This window comes from Apium graveolens, chromosome 7 (genome assembly GCF_009905375.1).
Source record: "Apium graveolens cultivar Ventura chromosome 7, ASM990537v1, whole genome shotgun sequence".
Lineage (NCBI taxonomy): Eukaryota > Viridiplantae > Streptophyta > Magnoliopsida > Apiales > Apiaceae > Apium > Apium graveolens.
The window spans coordinates 254,901,422-254,915,765 of record NC_133653.1 but is presented as its reverse complement, the minus strand read 5'-3'; the positions used below and the strand labels follow the sequence as shown (position 1 = coordinate 254,915,765).

Sequence of the window (14,344 nt, the reverse complement as noted above, 5' to 3'; positions counted from 1 at the left end):
GAGTCTATATTCTGGTCTTGTTATTGCACATAATATGTTGGCTTTATAACCAATCACTTATTTTCAACCAAATTATTTTTATTCAGATGCCAATTATTTGAATTGCAAGAGGTAGCTCACCTGAAATGCTTCTTATGCAACTCAAAAAGAAGTTTCTGTCAATGATTGACAGACCAAATCTGTCATGCAGAGAAGCCTTGGAAATCCACATCTAAGCCAGTCTAATCAATTAAAGATATAAGAGATTAGAACTCTAAAATTCAAAAGGAAACATTAGTTATAAAGCAAAAAATATACTCATATGGAGAGAAAGAAGCAATTGAGATAATAACCTCCATTCATAATGTAATTTCTCGGGTAGTGGTACCACCGTGATCTTCATAGTAATCCTTTGCTCATGTTCAGCAATACCTCAAGGGTTCTCAACTTTGATAGTATAGTCTCTAACTCCGGTTTATAGTCCAGCGCAGACATGCAAATTCGATATTTTCAAAGTAGCTAGTTATAACTTACCACCATGCAACCCCTCTATAGAAACATCACAAAAAGAATTTGTGACATTAAAGTATTGCCGTTAACAAGAAACCTAACCAAAATTGTCTGTAAGATAGTAATGAGCTAGAAAATGATGAATTCTTTCCCAGGTTGAGTAACAGATGGTCAAATAAATAATAATCCAACAAATTTAATCATAAAAAAATCAACAGCGCGGAAAATAGGAGAATTAATTAGCTAAGATCGGATGTCCTCACCTGTATACTAAAGAAAATCACTGGAGAAGTATGTGAAACTGGGTGAACCCAGATTCCTAGAATACACAAGGGAAGTGTCCGTTTTTTAACACACTACGATCTCAATACTCACAAAATAGATATTTTTATGATATCAATAAAATATTAACCGCAGGTAAATTAATTAATCAATCATACCCGGTAAATACATGAGGGTAATAGTTAAAAGTACCGACTTTTCGAAAGGATTGTAGAAAAATAACGATTTCTGAATGACATGGTTGTAAATACCGGATGGAAGACACATTCATCATTGGGGTACTACATAATACACATTTGTGTCCGGAGTATAGTTTGTTACGCATTTATAATTAGGGTATTGTTTAAAAAAATCACCTAATACGCAAGTAGACATGGGGTATCATGAAGAATACCCAAGTGAAGAATGCGTGCTTCTCAAACACCCAGATGCCATATGCGTATTTCCGACTTACTTGATCCACATACCTCACCAGCTACAGCTCACAAACAGATAAAACATTGGATGTACTCAAATCTCTCTGTGCTCAAACTATTATATACACCTTCAGATTATTTGATTACTAGATTGAATGTTCGCGTTATAATATGTTTATATGAAGGAAGGCTGAGGTTTGATGATGGCTGAGGTTTGATGATGGTACGTGAAAAGGAGTTGCAAAAGAAGCGAGAGTTTAGGAAAAGGGGATGGATGATGCTAGTATGCAATACGCATCTCCTGTTAGGGTATTTAAATGGGTAAAATTAGCCATCTTATTTAAGAATGGGTATTTTGGTTAATGATGACTTATAATCGCTTGTGCACAGATATGTGTCTTGGAGGTATAAACTCATATAAACTGATATATTACAGTATGTAAAAGTAAGAGAATAATGATTTTTTTTTCGCATGTGACTTACCTATGCCGTAAGAACCGTCTTCCTCCTTAATTCTTAATGTCTTCGGACCAATTAACACCGGAGACCGTAATTAGGGATTTGCTCAACCCCTTATACTATTTGAAATCGGCAACTGAACCGAGATATTGTTGAAAATATGATACTATGTATATTTGTTAACCGAATAATTTGATAAAACCCTAAAAACACCGACTAATGCAATTCACAGTTTAAAATTGAATAGTTGAATAATATATAATCGAGATGTCGAAATATTTGATTTTTTATTTATATATTTTATTTTATTTTATATTTTGTACCTCGATTTATAAGTAGTTTAGATACCGAAAAATAATATCTTAAAATTCTAACCATTGTTAATTTCTTTTTGTGATAAATCAAGATATACATATTTCCAAATATTCATTACATCAGGCAAACCCGTCGTATTAGGTTTTTTAATTTTGAAGCTACTGTAATTCACTAATGTTGTTGTGGTCTTGGCGGCTTATTAAAAATAAAGGATAACAGAAACTGTTATTGGCCTTAGCAACATTACTAATGGGACTGAGAAACTTCAGACTTGCAAACTAGTAATAAAAAAATTGGATTTTTATTAATCCGGGACAAACCGGGCTTCTATACAAGCCTTTTTAAATCCAGACTTTTATCCGTCCTTTTATCTGGATTTTCAGATTTCGGGTCGGGCCGGATTTTCAAGAAAAAATGAGGCACGTTGCCGGGCTTTTTTCCAGATCGGGTTTTTCGAGTTTTTTTCCGAATCGGATCGGATTAGATCGGGTGTGACATACCTCTCATATCTCCTCAGCTGGTTCGACCGAAGGTTCTTTAATTTTACTATATGCATATATTCATGTCAGATCTATACTATACTATTATAAGCAAAACATATGATAATTTGGTTGGTTGGTTCACATCTTCCTAAAAAGTCTTTTCTCACCTTCCAAAATAAAGTTTAAACAATTATAATTTAATTAGAAAAAATAAACCATATATTTAATATAACTACATATTCTTATGAATTATTATCCAACTTAATTTCTAATCACACTCAACTTCTATCTTATCTCTTTTATAGGGAAACCAACACTTTCAAGATTAATTTTAGTAATTCAAATTATAATATAAAAAAAATAATTAATAAATCAAGAAAAAATTACCACTTTCATATAGGCACCGCATCCGCAAGTAAAGCGGAGGCCGTATTAGAAAGACTTATTAAGATTTATTATTTAAATTATAAGCAAACTAGGGGATAATTTGGTTAGGTAATTCACACTTTCTTAAAAAATCAGTTAACACCTTACAAAACAAAGATTAAACAATTATAATTTAATTAAAAAAGATAAACCATGTATCTAATATAACTATATATTCTTATGAATTATTATCCAACTTAATTTCTAATCACACTCGACTTCTATTTTACCTCTTTTATAGGAACAAAACATTTTCAAGATTAATTTCAGTAATTCAAATTATAATATAACAAAATAATTAATAAATCAAGAAAAAAAAATCAGTATTAAGAAAAACAATATCATATCATTCAAATACACCACTGCTATTCACTACCACTTTCATATAGGCACTGCATCCGCACAGTAAAGCGGAGGTCGTAGTAGAAATACTTATTAAGATTTTAACTATTTAAATTTTGAATTTTTCAATAATATAATACATATAAAATAATATGTAAATATTTTAACTTCATTAATCTCAATAATACATACTTATTATTTTTCTTAAATTATTTTGATATAAAATAATAAAATTACAAATGTTATAATCAGTCCATGCATCGCACGAGTTATATGCTAGTATAATACTACAACAATTTTCTTGGGATTATTTTCAGAAATATTTTGGTGTAGTAGCACAGTTTAAAAGTCATGTTTAGGACATGTGCTTTGTTTTTTAACTTTAATTACAGTTTAATTTCATTTGTTTTAAATTTCCGTACAAATCACATGGTGCATGTTAGAAGGGAATGTCACGTAAGCTTGATTTACGTCTGTCAGATTCTACTTAACGGAAGGACTCGATTCAAACGATTGGAAACGTTTAAGGACCCAGTTTGCGAAATTTTTTGTTCAGGACCTATCGAATAAGAAAGGAATAGTTCATGACTTGTCAATTTATTTTCCCGTTTATAAAACTCAAAGACCAGGCTTTGCCATAAAACCTACTATGCTGACTTTTTCGAAGTTTCAAACAACATCAATCGGCTCATTCATGCTGCTCTCAAGTACTCACTAGGCTATATTAATTCAGCCAATCAGCTGCATCGGAACTCTCTCTGCTGAAACACAATATGCATATATGCAATGACAAGTTTTCTGTCCAGAATTATGTTTTTCTTGAGCTCCTTGGGTAGCAACGGAACTGATCACTTCAAGGATCAGTTCTTTCTTTATTCTTTCTGATATTGCCGGCGGATTATCAATGTTTATTTAATGATGGCGGCTTCAAGAACCTTCAGTGAGATGCTGATTTCATGGGAACTTGACAAGTCTTGAAGCGCTTCATGCTGATCCCTAAAAATTGTCATGAATGACCAGGCAAGGCCAAATAATCAATAGAGTATTATATGGCATGAATAATATGAGCCTAATCTTCTACAACAAAGTAATATGCAAGGAGCTGAAAAAAATAGGAATAATATGGATTTGTGCCTCGAAAGATAAAATGAATTTTATTGACCTGGAATGCCGGCTCAAAATTGTATATTATGAAGTTGAAAGTCATAATTAAACTATTACGATTTTCTTCTGCCTCCACAATCTGAGATCTCAATCTGCTCTCTTTAGTTGACAAGGTGTTCTGTTAGTTGTCGGTGTGGCTACATTGAACCTTTAGACTGTGTCTGCATAGGTGAGGTCTACAAATAAAGTTTCTTATTTTGAAAATCCCGAAGATTCTGATAGCATTGTTAAGCTGTTTAACAACTTCAAAGTAATCCCCAAGTTCAGAAATCAGAGGACCAACTCAGCTCATATTAAACCGTCAACTATCTGCTATGAGCTCCAGAGCCGAGAATGAATCCAGAACTCCACCAGACCTGATTCAAAACTGCTGCAGCATTCTAATATTTGTCAAAGCTGGAACACGTACGCCGGAAGCATCTATGCAAATTTATCTTTTCTGATGCAGTATTTTGGCCAGGAATATGAGCTGAAAACTTCACTCCAGACAGACTACAATTTTAAATTTCTGCTGAAGAATTTTACCTGAAGCCGTAAGCTTTTCTGAAGCTTCATTAAGTGCCCTCGAATTCAAAATCCGGGGAAGATGAAATGCCAAAAAATAAAAGAGAACGACAGCTACTCAAACTTTCAAGAACTTCAATAATCCATCTGATAACTAGCACTCAAGTTGAAATATCGCAAATAATCCATCTGATAACTCTTCAAGCAAAGGCCATTCAGGGAAAGGTTATAGGGATTTTGTTAACCTGCAACACAAACTCGAAAATGCACTTTTTCAGCACAACAACAATCACAAGCAAAAATACTGAAGAATGAATTATAAAAGCATGGCAGAATTTTTAAAGTGCTAATCTCGCAACTGCAAGATGCTAAAATATGTACATGTTCATGGACTTGGCCATGACTTCACATTTCAGAAACATGTTCACCATTAGTTTAATGGAAAGATTTTTACGAATCTTCTGGAGAACAGCAATACCTCACCACGTTGACAACTTCTTTGTCTGGATATATGATTTTCTCAGGCTCAAATTCAGAAAATCTTATTAAAAAAAAATTAAAGTACAAAAACCTGGCTTTAAGCCAGAGCCATAGGCACAAAATCAGAAAATCTATAAGCCTGAGACAGAGGCTACAAATCAAAACACATAAGCCCGGGCAACAGGCAATAATTCAAAAAAAAACAGGATTTATGTCCGGTTTACTCAACAGCCCCCCTAAGTTTACTCAAAGTTATTCAAATTTTGATATAAAGAGTGAAAAGCAAAACAAAAAACCCCTAGTCCCCGGTTCCTTATTACTACAGGACCCCGTACCTCGGACAAGAAAAAATATTTTTTTTCAAATTACTCAAAGTTTTTGAACTTTGGATATAAGGAGAGAAACTCAAAAAAAAAATTATCCTAGCTCCGGGCTCCTTTCCAGACTCATTCCTATTACAGGTCTACGGGCCCTAAGTGAAAGAAAGCAAAAAATTTCTTCTAAGTTAATCAAAGATTTTCAACTTTTGGATATCAGGAGAGAAAACCAAAAGGCCTCTAGCATCGGGCTCCCTAGTAATATAGGCTGGGGCAAGAAAAACACAAAAACAGGAGAGAAAACCAAAAGGCCTCTAGCATCGGGCTCCCTAGTAATACAGACTGGGGCAAGAAAAACACAAAAAAATCTAATTTACTCAAATATTTCAAATTTGGAATTAGGGAGAGAAACTCAAAAAAGAAATTACCTCAACCCCGAAATTCTTACTACAACATGATCTCGGTAACGGGGGAAGATATAATATTTCTTCTAAGATATAAGTCATTAAATTTTTAACTTACAAGAGAGAAAAATAAAAAATTACCCGAACTCCGGACTCCTTACTAGCTAAGAAACCAGACCGCGCGAGAAAGAAAAACATTGTTTTCTCTTAAGTTACTCATTGGTGTATAGATAGCCCAAGGAAAAAGGTTTAAGATTTAGGGGTTACTGTTGTGTAAAATATTGAGTGTAAATGTACACAATCGCAAACAAATAATCACAAACAAGTAATACAGTCAGATTTCGTTCTTTAAGGACCGTAAGTTTCTATAAATCACAATTAACAACCTAACAATTTGGTAATAGAACATAATAATGGAGTGATGATTTTTATAACTAATTAATTAACAAGTATATTAACTAACTAAATTATATTAGCAAAGAGATCGGATAAATTTCATATAAGAGAAGTTTAGATCCGATTTGAGTGAGAATGGCATTGAAATCGCCATTTTTCTTTCTAATAGAGCGAAGTTGAGTTAAGATAATTATTTACCCATAATATGTTCATGTCGACAATAAAGCACCGACACAAGGTCACAGTTTACTAATCTAAAATTCAATGATCATAGGTTTCGAATCTAACTTCGAGAATACAAATAAGCACCAAATCACACGGTTATGTTAACTTCGAGAATACAAATAAGCACCAATTTCACACGGTTATGTAAGGTAACAATATATGTATATACCGTCACAAAATTAATATCAATATATTTAATCATGCACCATTCAAGTTTTGTGACAATTAACTATAACCGTCTCATTGTTATAATTAACTCGTTAACTTACTAAAGTTGATAAAATAATAGCAGGTATTAGCATAAAAATCATTTGATGAATAAACTGCAAATTGCAATATATAATTCTTATCAAATACCAACACTTCCATACTAGGGTTCCATAAAAATCCCAACCCATATAAGTTCAGTTCATAATAAATATCTTAAACCAATCCCAAGATGAACAATACATGTTCATAAGAACAAATAAATAAAAGATATGAGAAAATAAAGCCAATTGAATGTCTTTAATGACTGAAATCTTCTTTATTTTGTTGATGACTTCTTCTCCCCCTCCCTTGTACAACTACTTCTCTCTTACCCCCTCTATCTCTCTTCTAAAAATTAGGTGAAAGAAGGGGAGAAAAAACAACGATATAAAATTCCGTCCAATATGTAAGGTTTATGAGTCATCTCATAAAAAATAAAAAAGCAATGTAATAAAGCATCAAGCAATATGGATCAACTAACTGGTCTATTTTTTTCTCTGGCCGGGATGTCCTGATATGGTTTCTGAGTAGTTGTAGTGCACTTATAACCGCCAGGTGTGCGTTTTGTAACTCCAGCCATAGCTTGCACTCCCCGGAAAAGCATTTTCACGTCTATTCGGTCCGCAAAAAAAGAAAGGGGCGTAACGAGCAGTCTACTCATGTACGAAAGGGGGATATTCCCCCTTTTACCTTTCATGATAATTTAAATAAACTAAGAAAAAACACAACAAAAATAGCATTGAAATCGATTTTTATTGACCAATCAGAACTACCTCCCAGGATCTATAAATGCCTTAAACTCTTCTCATAGGATTTTTGTGGGTTATTGAATGGTCTAAATCAGACTTCTAGAATTTCGATATGGCTCAAACATTATAGACTGCACAAGCGGACCATAAAATTCAATTTCAAATCAAATTATACTCCAATTCTAATTTGTTCCAAAAATCTCTTTATTATAACTCCTTGAACCGACAATAAAACATCAATATATACTCTTTATTAATAAGTAAAACCATCTTTTATTGGCAGATAAAAGTAACGAAATACCAAAGTACCAAATTTTGGTACTTACCTAACGCAAATTGACTTCTATTCTATCTAAACTTTGTTTTTATTAATTATTATTTATCCAAGCGTCTATTTAATTTTAATTTAAAAAAATATTTAAACTAATTATAAAATAATAATAAGATAATAATAATAATAATTAATATTAAATTATCTAAAATAACAAATATTAGGTTCATAAGATAACTAAAATTTATACTTTTTATTAATAAGAGAAACCATATTTTATTGCAGCACAAAAGTAAATATAAAAGTATCAAATTTTGGTACTCACCTAACACAAATTGACTTTTATTTCCTTTAAACTTTATTTTATATTAGTAAATCTAAAAAGATTACAGCCTGAAAACGCCAGTGCAGGGAGAGGACATATCCCCCGTAACCTGGAACTATGTAGTCCACACTGTCACCATCACCACAATCAAGCACAATATCACTGCAACAGGCTATAAGCAATTGAGTACAAAGAAATCCTACGAAATGCACGCAAAAAATGTTTGCAACTGTAGCTTGAGTAAAAAGTCCATTTTTATGCTAGTCAAGATATGATAGCAAAAACACTGGAACAAATTGTTGAGTATCTTTCAGCTAATATATAAAGGATGATATATATATAAAAACAAAATTTGACAAATTTTTAATAAAGAACGTCAATATGAGTGATTTCTCGACAACGAAGGTCGCCACACAAACCACGCTAATCAAAATGATATTAACGTTGATTTAGTTCTGTCCATTTTTCAGAAAGATTTCACAAATAATTCCATAAATCACACTAATCATAAGTTTCATATAAGAAACAAGCTTAATTAACTCAAAAACGCATCCGACAAAATCGTTGTTTACAGATATGGAAAATGAAATTCTTTTTTAGAACTCAAGGTAGTCCTGAAATTAAATTGATTGAGTGACTGTTTTCCTTTTCTTTGTATATTTAATCATTTATATTTGAATAGACATTAAATATAATAAATACTAGAATATTATGGATTATTATGTCAACATATAGAATACTTTTTCTAAATTAAATTGTGGAGATATTAAGTTTTAAGTTATCTTTTTATATACTACAATAAACATGATTCGAATAAGTACAAATTGAATAATTTTCATTATTTAATATCCGTAATAAGATTATTTTTAACAAATGTTCGTTGTCCAGCTATAGCTAATAAGTCATTATATTCGCACATATTATCATCCTCTAATAAACCCATCTATTCCTTCAAAATTTGTTCACAAAAGAAGCCATGAGTGTTCATCATCCAAGATCAATTCAACAGGTACGTAAACTAAGTAACAAATGTATAATTTCTACAATTATATATAATTTGTCCTAGATATTTATGTAGCTGAACAAATTTATATGATTGTAATTGTTTTAGCAATTTTATATAATACAATTGATACAGCTACCTAGCCTAGATCCTGAGTAAAAAGGCAGGTTCCAAAAAATAGTATTCTCCTAGCAAATTCCACACATATATATTTGAATTTATCACTAGATTATGTGTAAACACTTAACTTGTGTGAAGTAATGCTGGATTACTCATTAGTTGACTGTGTGCTACAACAATTTTACTCCCGCTGGTCTGTAGTAATAGTAATTGGTGCTTCATTGAAGTTTCGAAATGGTTTGTCCAGGATTACTTAAAATTCATTTTTGACTCATGTACTAATATTTATCTTAATTTATATTTTTGAATCGATGCAGTATCAAGGCTAATTAGGACCATACCAGAAAAACATAGTCAGTCACTGGGAGTAAAAGTAAACCATACAGGACCAGTGGCTTGTTTGGTAAATTAGTAGTTGATATGCCCTGTAAAATAGTACTCCATGACATATGTCTGTTACATATTCATTAGTTTTATTTTATAGTGTTCTTTTGAATAAACCCTTGCTCCTTCTCTTTCCCTGTCGCTCCACTAATTTGATATATAATATATAGTCTACTGTTAGAAGATTCATTAGATTTCCACGATAATCTCTATTCAGAACCGGAAAAATATAATGTTCTCAACTCGTGTTATTATGCTTTACCAAGTAAATTTTTATGCCATGTACAGTAATTTGGTTATCTAATTAATTAGAAAGCAGCCTTACCTGACAGAAATTCCTTTCCAGGAGGAGCACAGATTCCAGGGCAAGCCAGCTTGGCTTGATTTGTTTCTGAGTAAAACTTTCTTTGATCTTTGTTCAGTTCACGACCTTTGCAAAAATGATCGGAACAGATAGTGCATTAATTGTAATTTAGCACTATGTCAATACTGTATCGCATCAGGTTCACATAATGGACACAATATATTAAAGCTTTACCGACATGTCTACAAGGATGTTGTCCCCGTTCGTGACATGGGAAATTATATAGATTGCTCCAAGATTCTGGTATGTGATCAAATTAACACTACAAGGAAAACCGGCTCACACAACGGTTTTTGCCCGTTATCTGATACCCTGAAAAACCGTTGACTATTGAGCCGCCGTCTCTTACATGGATCAGACAACGGGAAAAAACTGTTGTGTGAATGAGCACAGACAACGACCAGAGTAGTAAACCTGTTGTGTTACATCCAGAATAGACAACGCATTCTTGTAACTTATATTGTAAACATCTGTATTAGTCAAGTGTTCTGGAAACGGTTGTGTAGTGTGTCCATAATAATATAAGAACAAAACAAGTAATACAACTCTTATTGTCCTCAAATGGTTGTTCTACAGATCAACACACAACACAAATGAATTAAATAGCTCTTGTAGTAAAATTCTACAGACAACGCTTACATTTTGTTTTGTGTTGTAGGAACTCTTCTCATACAAGATTTGTCCTGTTTCGTGTGTTGTGTGATTTAGTTTCACACTTGTCTTTTAGTTTACAATGTGTTGAGTTAGTGTTTAAGACATGATTCTTTTTATAACAAATGGTGTTGTCTGAACATAATTAGTTTTATAGAGAAGGGTTTTTTATTCAGTTTGGTATTGTGCGAAAGTCAATATTACAAGCTTTTAGTTTTTGAAATTATTGTGTGAAACAAACTATAACAATGTTTTAACTGGATAACTTACGGGTTAAAATCCCCTCAGACAATGGTTTCCAAATGCAAAGCAAATAAAGCAACATTGTAAAATTAATATGCCATCAAATTTAAAATCCAAAGAAAAACCATTGAGATTACAACCAAGTCATCACCATTATACTAGCAAACAACCAACCCTCCATTACTCCAGCAATCAACCAACCATCCATTACACCATTTCAACTAAAAACCAACTAAGTATAACCAAGTTCTATCTTAAGAAAAATAAGACCATTCGAGTACATGTACTTCGGGACTCTATATTGCTTGTTAAAACATATAAAAATGAAAAATCTGAGTTAACTTTCTTTAGAAATTCAGGTGACATTTACATGTGCAAACACACATGACGCTTTCTCTAGTATACGCACTAATATGCCAACTATAAATACCTTTTTTGCTCAACTATATCCAACTATATTTTCCAATGAATTTTTAGCTTTTGAATCCCCTGTAATAGGTTCATATCATCCATAAATTTTGATTCCCATGGCTTGAAGATTAATAATTGATTTTCCTGTGGTTGGCAGTTGTCCAAGACATTCTCGTGGTCTTTGCTCTCGGGTCTTGTTTTGTCCTGCAAATTCCAATAGAGAAACAAAAACATTAAGCTCCTCGTGACTAAAACTTCCTCTCTTCATAAATTCAATTCCATGTATCAATTTATGCAAATAATAAAATACTTCAGGTTTAATTTAAAACAAAAAGTTCAAACCTAATGATCACTTTTACAAACTCCATTTTCTTCTAGCAGTTATCTTTGTACAGTTCACACAAGAATCTTCAATACACTCTTCAACGATACCAACTTGGCAATCTTTGGTTAGTCAAGTTCAACCTGCAAAAAAAGTATATGTTGTTGATACACGAGAGTTGTGTAAGCTTCTATTTTATTTTGTATTCATACAAGACAATTAATAAAGACCTCCACCAAATCACAAGATTCGACCACACCTTCTAACCCATCACTCACATCTTGTCTTCTATGTTCGTGGTGTGGATGTTGGCTTCCAACAAGTATCATCCTTTCTATTGAGACAATACCCCTACAACAGTTGCAACTCTAGATAACTTTTTTCCTCCTCTAGCAACAATCTATACATGGGCTTGGTTAAACATATCAACAAAGTTTATATAATCTCTCCGCATCCCATTCAAACTTGTTTACCAGGTACTACAAACAACCAATAGTTTGATAAAAATAGAACAAAGTTAAGATACATGCATTCTTGAATCATAGTACTTGCAAAACCAATAATTTCTTAAATCAATCATATAACTTTGTTTAGAATAGACAGCATGAAAATTTATTTAATCTGAAGCAAAAAATATTAATTAAAAGCAATAAAATCAAGATAAGAACAAATCATATATTAAAAGCATCCAAAAATCAAGAATCTATTGAAACAAAATATGTGAATTGAGCAATCATATAACTTAAATTTATCCAGCAGCTAAGAAAACATACATAGTGAGCAATCAAAAATTAATTAATATCATAGGACCACCTGCAAAATGGATGAAATAAAAATTGCAGTATAAAATTACATGACATAACAAATTAGTAGGTTTTTAATACTAATACATTAATTGAACATATGAGCTCCTTTAATAATATATGAAAAGAATATAAAACCCAAGGCAATGAAAATAAAATCATTTAAAAAAAAAATAAGACAAGTGTATACCTTTAACCCAAAAATCGAACTAGGGTTTGCGTTTGAAATCGAGCTTTTGAATAACTCGAGATAGGGGTTAGTTTCTAAGATTTGAATTGGGGTTTGGGTTTGGATTTAGAGAGGTGAGAGGTTAGAGTAAATTGAGGTGTTAAAAATTAGGTTTTAATTACACAAATGGTGTGATGGAAAGAGAGGCCGCATAGGAAGTTCAAACAGAGAGAACATGAGAGAAAGGGAGTTACAGCTTAGAGAGGGAGATGGACTACCATGTAAAGGGGAAATGAGTGAACAAAAGATGGGGAGATAGAGAGAGAGAGAGAGATCCATGAGAATGGGGGAGTTGGGACAGAAAGAATGGGGAGATGGAGAGAGAGAGTCAGTGATGAGAAGGGAGAGTTGGGAGAGAGAGAACAGGGAAAATAGAGGGGTGAGAGCAGAGACCGATGAGAAGGAGATATAAACGGGGTTAACAAAATGGGGGGAGATATAAGGGGGAAATAAAATTTTCACTTGGGGGCAAACTAAAAATAGAGGAGATGAAATGAAAAAATGGCCTAAAAAGTGAAATTTGGGTGAAGGGGGAAATGAAAATTTAAACAAGGGGAAAATGAAAAAGTGGGGTTTAAGGTGAAATAGGGGTAAAATATGCACAACCAAGTGTTCATTTTTGCCTCAAAAGCATTTTTCTACTCATCCATATATATTCATGTAATTGCTCATTTGAAAACAAAACCACCTTGTTCAGATAAAGACATTTTCAAGAAAGGCAAAAAGCTCAGATCCCCCATTTCTAGCAGTTAAAAAAAGAGGAGCCGTGGATGATGCTGAAAATGCAGCTTTCGCCAGCCACCTAATTCTCAACGGTGAAGTTAAGGAAGGGAAAAAGAACAAAAGGAAAGGAACCCCTCAAAGGGCTCCCTTCTTTTAATTTTTTCTAAACTGAAGACAACATGTTAATGCCATAGCCTTGAATCTCATTATCGTACTTGGTACTTTTTAAGAAAAATGAGTGGTTTTATGTTCTGTTTTATGATTTTATGAACTATGGAATCTCGTATTCACATGTTTCGATCAATCATGATTTGTGGAGTCTATATTCTGGTTTTTTATTGCACATAATATGTTGGCTTTATAAACCAATCACTTATTTTCAACCAAATTATTTTATTCAGATGCCAATTATTTGAATTGCAAGACGTAGCTCACCTGAATGCTTCTTATGCAACTCAAAAAGAAGTTTCTGTCAATGATTGACAGACCAAATCTGTCATGCCGAGAAGCCTTGGAAATCCACATCTAAGCCAGTCTAATCAATTAAAGATATAAGAGATTAGAACTCTAAAATTCAAAAGGAAACATTAGTTATAAAGCAAAAAAATACTCATATAGGGAGAAAGAAGTAATTGAGATAATAACCTCCATTCATAATCTAATTTCTCGGGTAGTGGTACCACCGTAATCTTCATAGTAATCCTTTGCTCATGTTCAGCAATACCTCAAGGGTTCTCAACTTTGATAGTATAGTCTCTGACTCCGGTTCATAGTCCAGCGCAGACATGCAAAATTC

At 32.6% G+C, this 14,344-nt stretch overlaps 1 long non-coding RNA gene across 5 annotated transcripts; it reads right to left on the bottom strand.

Annotated features, from left to right (window-relative positions):
* Window positions 1-11,393: 11,393 nt before the first annotated feature.
* LOC141672589 (uncharacterized) lies at window positions 11,394-13,238 on the bottom strand. Of its 5 annotated transcripts, XR_012555605.1 has the most exons (4): window positions 12,787-13,238; window positions 12,024-12,272; window positions 11,814-11,936; window positions 11,394-11,675 (listed from the first exon to the last, which is right to left on the bottom strand). It is a non-coding gene; the product is annotated as an uncharacterized LOC141672589 (long non-coding RNA). The 5 variants fall into 5 exon arrangements; XR_012555602.1 differs by lacking the exon at window positions 12,024-12,272 and having other exon boundaries at window positions 12,787-13,215; XR_012555603.1 differs by lacking the exon at window positions 12,787-13,238 and having other exon boundaries at window positions 12,024-12,637.
* Window positions 13,239-14,344: the final 1,106 nt, after the last annotated feature.